The following is an 8,374-nucleotide window of genomic DNA, read 5'->3' on the forward strand; positions in this document are numbered from 1 at the left end:
TTTTTTTTTTTTTTTTTTTTTTTTTTTTGAGACGGAGTCTCGCTCTGTCGCCCAGGCTGGAGTGCAGTGGCCGGATCTCGGCTCACTGCAAGCTCCGCCTCCCGGGCTCACGCCATTCTCCTGCCTCAGCCTCCCGAGTAGCTGGGACTACAGGCGCCCGCCACCTCGCCCGGCTAGTTTTTTGTATTTTTTAGTAGAGATGGGGTTTCACCATGTTAGCCAGGATGGTCTCGATCTCCTGACCTCGTGATCCACCCATCTCGGCCTCCCAAAGTGCTGGGATTACAGGCTTGAGCCACCGCGCCCGGCCGCCCAACTAATTTTTGTATTTTTAGTAGAGACGGGGTTTCTCCATGTTGGTCAGGCTGGTCTCAAACTCCCGACCTCAGGTGATCTGCCCACCTTGGCCTCCCGAAGTGCGGGGATTACAGGCGAGCCACCGCACCTGGCCTCGTTTTATTTTTGATACAGGGTCTCATTCTGTGCTCAGGTTGGAGTGCAGTGACGTGATCACAGAAATGAAACCTCAGGGCAGAGTTCGGACTTCACATACGGTGGCCAGGAAGGCCCCCTGAAGAGGCGAAACGTTAGCAAAGGCCTGAAGGACGTGAGGACCTTTAAGGGATGCCCAGCTGTGCAGACATCTACGGGATGTCTGGGGAGGGCACCGCTGCGCAAAGGCCGTGGGGCAGGACTGCACCTGGCGAGGCGGGGGAACAGCAAGGAGGCCAGGGTGGCTGCCGCAGAGTGAGGAGGGGAGAGCAGGAGGAGGGAGGGAGGGGCTGACCCAGCACGTCGTGCAGGGCCCTGTGGACTCCAGAGGACACAGGGTTTTACCCTGAGCAAGGTGGGAGCCACGCAGGTGGCCTCTGCTGGAGCAGACGAGGGCATGGCCTGACTTGGGTTTGAAGGAATCAACTGAGGGCAGGAAGGTGGGGGTAGGGAAGCCGGGGGGAGGCAACCCACACCGGCCCAGGTGGGCACCATGGGGCCTGGGCTGGGGGCTGCCGGCTGCCATGGGGTGGTCAGAGGCAGGTGGGTTCTGGGCCTGTCTTGGAGGCAGAACTCACAAGATTTTCTCAGACACTGTGGGGTGAAGGGGAGTGAGAGGCACGGAGGGTCCTGGAAGGGCAGATGCGACCTCAACCTAGAAGGACCCGCTGACCTGCTTAGTTGTTTATGGAGGATCTCCGCTGTGCTCTACCATGTAACACACGTCCACACACGTGCACGTTTACACCACGTGGGTGCACACACAGATGAGGCGCACACACACACTCCCGCACAGCACACCGGCAGGTGAGCACACACGTGTGCGCACACGGGAACACGAAGAGGCAGGAGCCGGGCGTGCCCGCGCCCCGTGCCGCCCTAGGCATCCCGACCACCGCCTGCGCTGAACAGGTGCCCAGTGAGCGCCTGCTGAGCCAGCAAGTGGAATGAAGCTCCACAGCAGTCCAGATGACGGACGTCACTGCTGTGGCTGCTGCTGATCCAAGTCCCATCGTTCTCCAGAGACGAGGTCTCAGTCCGCCATCCAGGCCGGAGTGCGGTGGCGCGATCACAGCTCGGTGACGATGGGGGAGGATGCTCAGAGGATGATGGGAACGAGGCAGCCTCAACCTCCTGCCCCTACAGCACCGGGAGGGCAGGTGTGAGGCACGGTGCCAGCCCCAAGTTCCCGCCATCCTTTCCTAAAACACATCCTCGGGCTGCAGGTGAGGCTGCAGCAGCTGGGAGGCAGCTCCCAGGCGGGGTTCCTCCGATGACCTGCCGTTTCTGTGTCCCTGGCACGCGGCGCAGCAGGAGAGGGGGAGGCCAGGTGTTCGCAGCCCGTCCAGGGTCAGCTCATGCTCCCAGCCTCCGTGATCTGCCACTCCCCACTTTCCTGAGGCCGCTCACTGCTGTCCCTTGTCCAGCGGCCAGCCCCCTGACGCAGACTCACGCGCTCAGCCGCTGCCGGCCCCTTTGTTCCCAGGAGACTCTAACAAGGAAGGCTTGTTCTTCCGAGAGGACACAGGGAACCTGCCAGCTCCCCTCCCTCCTCATCCAGAGAAGGCCCGCTGTCCCCGTGGGACAGTGAGGACAGGACCAGCTCTCAGGCTCTGCCAGGCACCCAGCCCATGCCTGGCAACTCCCCATGTTACAGACGAGGACACCAAAGTTCAGAGGAAGGAAGGGCTTGTATTCTGAGGATTCGGGGGCCTGGAAAGGGGTTCTAGTGGGCTCTGCTGTAGCCTGCAAGGTCCTACACGCCCAGGTCCTTCCGGCTCTCTCTGGCTGTGTTGGTCCCTCCGGACTCAGTCTCTGCACTCACCGTACCTTCTGCCTGGTACACCCGGTTCAACTCCCTTCCCCTCCTGGAAGGCCTTGCTCAAATCTCTCCATCTCCAGCGTCTTCCTTGGACCACTGATTGATTGATTGATTGATTGATTTTTTGTTTTTCTGAGATGGAGTCTTGCTCTGTCACCCAGGCTGGAGTGCAGCGGCGCGATCTCGGCTCACTGCAACCTCTGCCTCGCGGGTTCAGGCGATTCTCCCGCCTCAGCCTCCCGAGTAGCTGGGATGACAGGCGCCCGTCACCACACCGGGCTAATTTTTGTATTTTTTAATATAGACGGGGTTTCACCACGTTGCCCAGGCTGGTCTCGAACTCCTGACCTCAAGTGATCCGCCCGCCTCGGCCTCCCAAAGTGCTGGGATTACAGGCGTTAGCCGCCGTGCCCAGCCTATCAGGACCACAGATTTGTCCTACAGCCTGCCCATGGTCATGCTGCCCGCCCCCTTCCCTGCCTTTTCCTTCTTCCCAGCAGCACTTTCCAGGCCTCAACTATTGCAGCAGCGGCTGGAGCTGACCATGCCAGTTCCTGAGCCCACTGTGAAGTTCGCAGGGATCTGTGAGCTGGTTGGCTCACGTTGGCAGCCACGATGCGAGTATTTACAACACGGGGGCGGCGTGCACTGTGAGTGAGGGCCTTTTGCCTTGGAGAGCCAGTTGTTCAACGTTTCTCCGCACAGCACTGCCTCGGTATCATGCCCGGGGTCCTGGCTCATGATCTCTCTTCCCCGCTGCTCACGAGAATGTCAGCTCCTTCGGGCCGAGGTCAGCCCACCTTGCACTCTGCAGTCTCCATGGCACTTAAAACAACTGCTTGGCATACAGCAGGCACTCAATAAAGATTTGCTGGCCGGGCGCATGATGTGCGCCTGTGGTCCCAACACTTTGGGAGGCCGAGGAGGGAGGATGGCTTGAGCTCGGGAGGCGGAGGTTGCAGTGAGTGGAGATCGCGCCATTGCAGTCCAGCCTGGCCCACAGAGTGAGACCCTGTGTCAAAATAACAAGCATGAGGCAGGGGGATCAGCTGAGGTCGCGAGTTCGAGACCAGCCTGGCCAACGTGGTGAAACTCTCTCTACTGAAAATACAAAAGAAAGGCCGCGCTCGGGGGCTCACGCCTGCGATCCCAGCGACTCGGGAGGCTGAGGCAGGAGAAGCGCTTGAACCCGGGAGGCGGAGGTCGCGGCGAGCCGAGGTCGCGCCCCTGCACTGCAGCCTGGCCACAGGGGTGAGACTCCGTCTCAAATAAATAAATGGCGAGAATAAGTGAATCTGTGGGGAACTAACGAGCGCCCTCGTCCCTCGCGCTGCTGGGACTGACGTCCGGGCGCCCCCAACACGATCACGGCCTCCCGGTGGCCCTGACCCGGCGGAGCCGGCCCGAAGCCCCCCAGCCCCTAATGCAGAATCCGCGTCCCCGAACCCGGATCCCCCGGCCTGGCCGTGCGGCCCCGACCCCGCAGCGAGACCAGCGCTTCCCAGTCTCCGCCCGGGAGCGCGACACGCCGGTTCCCTCGGCGAACGGCCAGGCCTCCCGGGACCAGCGCGCCGGGGGACTCGCGGCGGGGACGCCCCCTCGGCCGCCCCATGCCGGGCCCCACGCAAGGGCAGCCGGGGCGCCCCGTAGTGGGAACGCGAGGACACCGACCACGGGGCGCTACAGCCTCCAAGGCCTCCCCGCCGCCCGCTCCGAGCCCGCCTCAGCCAGCCTCGAGCTCGGAGGACCGCGGGCTAGAGCGGCCCCGCCGGCGCGCAAAGCCTTGTGGGCCACACGCCCCGAGGCCCTACGCCCCGAGGCCTTGCGCCCCGCGGCATGGCGGGAGTTGTGGTCCAGCTGCGGGGACGACGCGGGGACTGCCGGGAGCTGTGGGCGGGGCGGGTGCGCGCGTAGCGGCGGGGCTGGGGAGCTGCACCCGCAAAAAGGAGGAGCTGCAGGTCTGTTGCGTCCCGCGGGTCGAGAAGGTTGTCAGCAAGACGCCGGTGGTTTGAGTGCTGAGCGCGGCCGCGACCGGAACCCCCGACCCGCCGTCGCAGCCCGCGGCCCCGACCTCTGACCCGCCGTCGCAGCCCGACCCTCGACCCCCGACCCGCCCTTCGCAGCCCGACCCTCGACCCCCGACCCGCCGTCGCAGCCCGACCCTCGACCCCCGACCCGCCCTCGCAGCCCGCGGTCCCGACCTCTGACCCGCCCTCGCAGCCCGCGGTCCTGACCCCTGACCCGCCGTCGCAGCCCGACCCTCGATCCCTGACCCGCCCTCGCAGCCCGCGGTCCCGACCTCTGACCCGCCGTCGCAGCCCGACCCTCGACCCCCGACCCGTCCTCGCAGCCCATGGCCCATCGGCCCGGCCGTGGACGCAGAGCCCCGGCCCCGCTCCCCGCCCTCCCTGCGGAGCCGAGGACCTTGGCCCAGCCCCGCATCCTCCCGACCGGGCTCGATGCAGCCCGGGTGTCCTGCGCCCGAAACAGGCTCCCGGGGGCCGTCGGGGCTGGGGGTGACCGTGCCCGGCCCCTGCGCTGCCCTCTTACAGCCAGGCCGGTCCTCCCGTCCCCTCCGCCCGCGGCTTCCCACACCCGGGTCCCGACACGCCTGGCATCGGCCCAGGCCCTCCTCGGGGTGGAGCCGGCAGCGTCCCTGGCCTCCCCCCAGCCCCAGGCCAGGATCTCCCCCTTCCCGGTCGTGACAACCGCAGATGGCCCCGACGCCAGGGAGGGTTAGTGCCTCCTGGGGCGGGATTGCGGCCGGGAAGAACCGCCCTCCTAACCCCTAAGGAACCGCAGGGATGGAGAGCGCGCCCGGGATGTCCGGGCTCAGCGCGGGGTGGGTGGAGAATGCGGAGCGAGCCGTCCTCAGAGGCCGCCGGGCTGCAGGCGAGAACCCTCCCAGCCAGGACGCTGCGGCTCTGCCTGAACCCCAGGCCCGGGGAGCGCCGCGACCCAGGGCGAACACCCGCGTTTGGCCCCTGCCCGGTGCTGAGAGAGGCCGGAGCGGCGTCCCCAGAGGCGGAGCGGGAGCCCCACGTCCAGCGGCCACGGTAGAAAGGAGGAAAGAAATGGGTGGTAATAAGTAAAATAAATCGTATGAAACATAAAACAAGGCTGGGCGCGGTGGCTCACGCCTGTAATCCCAGCACTTTGGGAGGCCGAGGTGGGCGGATCACCTGAGGTCAGGAGTTCGAGACCAGCCTGGTCAACATGGCGAAACCCAGTCTCTACTACAAATACAAAAATTAGCCGGGTGTGGTGGCGGGTGCCTGTGGTCCCAGCTAATTGGAAGGCTGAGGCAGGAGAATCACTGGAACCCGGGAGGTGGAGGTTGCAGTGAGCCGAGATCGCACCACTGCACTCCAGCCTGGGTGACAAGAGTGAAACTCCAGCTCAAAAAAAACAAAAACAAAACAACAACAAAAAAAAGCAAAGGGCCGGGCGCTGTGGCTCAAGCCTGTAATCCCAGCACTTTGGGAGGCCGAGACGGGTGGATCACGAGGTCAGGAGATCGAGACCACCCTGGCTAACACGGTGAAACCCTGTTTCTACTAAAAAATACAAAAAACTAGCCGGGCGAGGTGGCGGCGCCTGTAGTCCCAGCTGCTCGGGAGGCTGAGGCAGGAGAATGGCGTGAACCCGGGAGGCGGAGCTTGCAGTGAGCCAAGATCTGGCCACTGCACTCCAGCCTGGGCGACAGAGCAAGACTCCGTCTCAAAAAAAAAAAAAAATCAAAGAAACATAAAGATGTATCTTTATCTTATTTAATCCACTGTGTCCAAAATACTATCCTTTCGACACATAATCAATACTTCATACACGCTGAAATGTTGTACCCTCTTTGTTCAGGCTGAGTGTTCAGAGCCCAGAGCATATTTTGCACGTTTGTGTCCATTTCTAATTCTCACAGGAAATATTTCATCTGCTCTTCAGGCCCCTAAAGTTCTAGGTGGAAAAGTGGCTTCACAAACCCTAGCTGTGCCACACGTTTTCGAATACCTGCATCCGTTTCTTTTTTTTTTTTTTTTTTTTTTTTGAGACGGAGTCTCGCTGTGTCTCCCAGGCTGGAGTGCAGTGGCGTGATCTCGGCTCACTGCAAGCTCCGCCTCCCGGGTTCACGCCATTCTCCCGCCTCAGCCTCCCAAGTAGCTGGGACTACAGGCGCCCACCACCTCGCCCGGCTAGTTTTTTGTATTTTTAGTAGAGACGGGGTTTCACCATGTTAGCCAGGATAGTCTCGATCTCCTGACCTCGTGATCCACCCGCCTCGGCCTCCCAACTTGCTGGGATTACAGGCTTGAGCCACCGCGCCCAGCCTGCATCCGTTTCTAAGTTGACATTCGCGTTAGAAAGGAGGCTTCGGGGCCAGGCGCGGTGCCTCACGCCTGTAATCCCAACACCTTGGGAGGCCGAGGCCGGTGGATCACCTGAGGTCAGGAGTTCGCGACCAGCCTGACCAATATGGTGAAACCCTGTCTCTACTAAAAACACAAAAGTTAGCCAGGTGTGGTGGCGGGCGCCGGTAGTCCCAGCTACTCCGGAGTCTGAGACAGGAGAATTGCTTAAACCCAGGAGGTGGAGCTTGCAGTGAGCTGAGATCGTGCCACTGCACTCCAGCCTGGGCGATAGAGCGAGACTCCGTCTCCCAAAAAAAAAAAAAAAAGTCTAAAAATACAAAAATTATCCGGGCATGGTGGCATGTGCCTATAATGCCAGCTACTCAGAAGGCTGAGGCGGGAGAATCGCTTGAACCCAGGAGGCAGAGGTTGCAGTGAGCCAAAATCGCACCACTGCACTCCAGCCTGGGCAACAGAGTGAGACTCCATCTCAAAAAACAGGGCTTTTAAAGAAACAGTTCAGTGTTTTTTATGGTGTTTGCAACATCGTGCATACACCAACTCTCTAGTCTCAAACCCCGGGAGGGCAATTCATAGACAATTTCAGTGTCTCTCCACTGATGTGCGTGTGGCTTGCGCCCTTCTAGCCTCCTAGCCCCAAGGGGGAGGCCTGTGCGGCTCCTGGCTGGGCCCCCGTCTTCAAAGCAGCTCTTGAGTGGCCCTTTAATCCGTGAGACGGGGCCGTGGAAGCTGGGGTGAGCCTGGAGATGACCTTGGGAGCACCAAGGCGTCAGAGCAGCTGACGAGGGCCCCCAGCCCCGCCTCTCCCCGGGGCAGAGTCAGCCCCAAGCCAGCTCTTACCATAGTGTGCCTCCTGCCCCATGGATCCCCATCCCCACAGACCCCTCCTGATCAGCTCAGGTGGGGCTGCTTTGGAGACCACACCAGCATCATCGCCTGAGGCTCCATGTCCAATTTCCCGGGGGCTGCTGGGACTGAGCACTGCCCCAGCCCCTCACCAGGCAGTCACTGACCCCAGGGAGGCCCGTCGGCCCTGCCCAGGCTCCGTGACGTGGTCAGCTCGGCTGGCCTACAGGAAGGGGCTCGACTCCTTCAGGGACCTGTGCCAGGTGGGCCACAAAGATCCTTCCTCCTCAAACCTGATGTGGGTGCCAGACCCACCCCCAGTGTGGGCTTCATGGCTAAAACTCCTCACATACACACGCACACATGCATGCACATGGCTACTTGATCAACCCCCTCCTGCAGCCTCCATCAATCTCATCCCGCCCCCACTGTCCTTGAGACCCTCAGGCCTGGGGTCCTTGGACTGGGTTCAAGCCTTGCCCAACAAGGAGGGCCTGCCCTGATGGGGGTCCTCACTCCAAAGAAAAAGCCGTGAGGACCCCAAAACTGACCAGTGGGTGGGAGCCAGGAGAGCTGGCCCAGCTGGGTCAAGAAGGGTCTGTCAGGGCCTGGAGGCGTGCTCAGCTCCTAGACACCGGCACCCCCACAGCCCCTTCCCCTTAGCAACACAGTCATCTGGAACACTCCCCCCGCGACTGTGGACAGGGAGGCCAGGATGTGGGGTCTGGGCTGGTGGGACAGCTGGGACCCTCCATGGGAAGGGGGCTTCCTGCCGGAGGCCGCTGAGGACAATGCTGGGAAGGGGATCGATGTTGGAGGCGGGGTCGAGTCTCCTAAGGACAAAAGGGAG

This window comes from Macaca nemestrina, chromosome 20, assembly GCF_043159975.1.
Source record: "Macaca nemestrina isolate mMacNem1 chromosome 20, mMacNem.hap1, whole genome shotgun sequence".
NCBI classification, from domain to species: domain Eukaryota; kingdom Metazoa; phylum Chordata; class Mammalia; order Primates; family Cercopithecidae; genus Macaca; species Macaca nemestrina.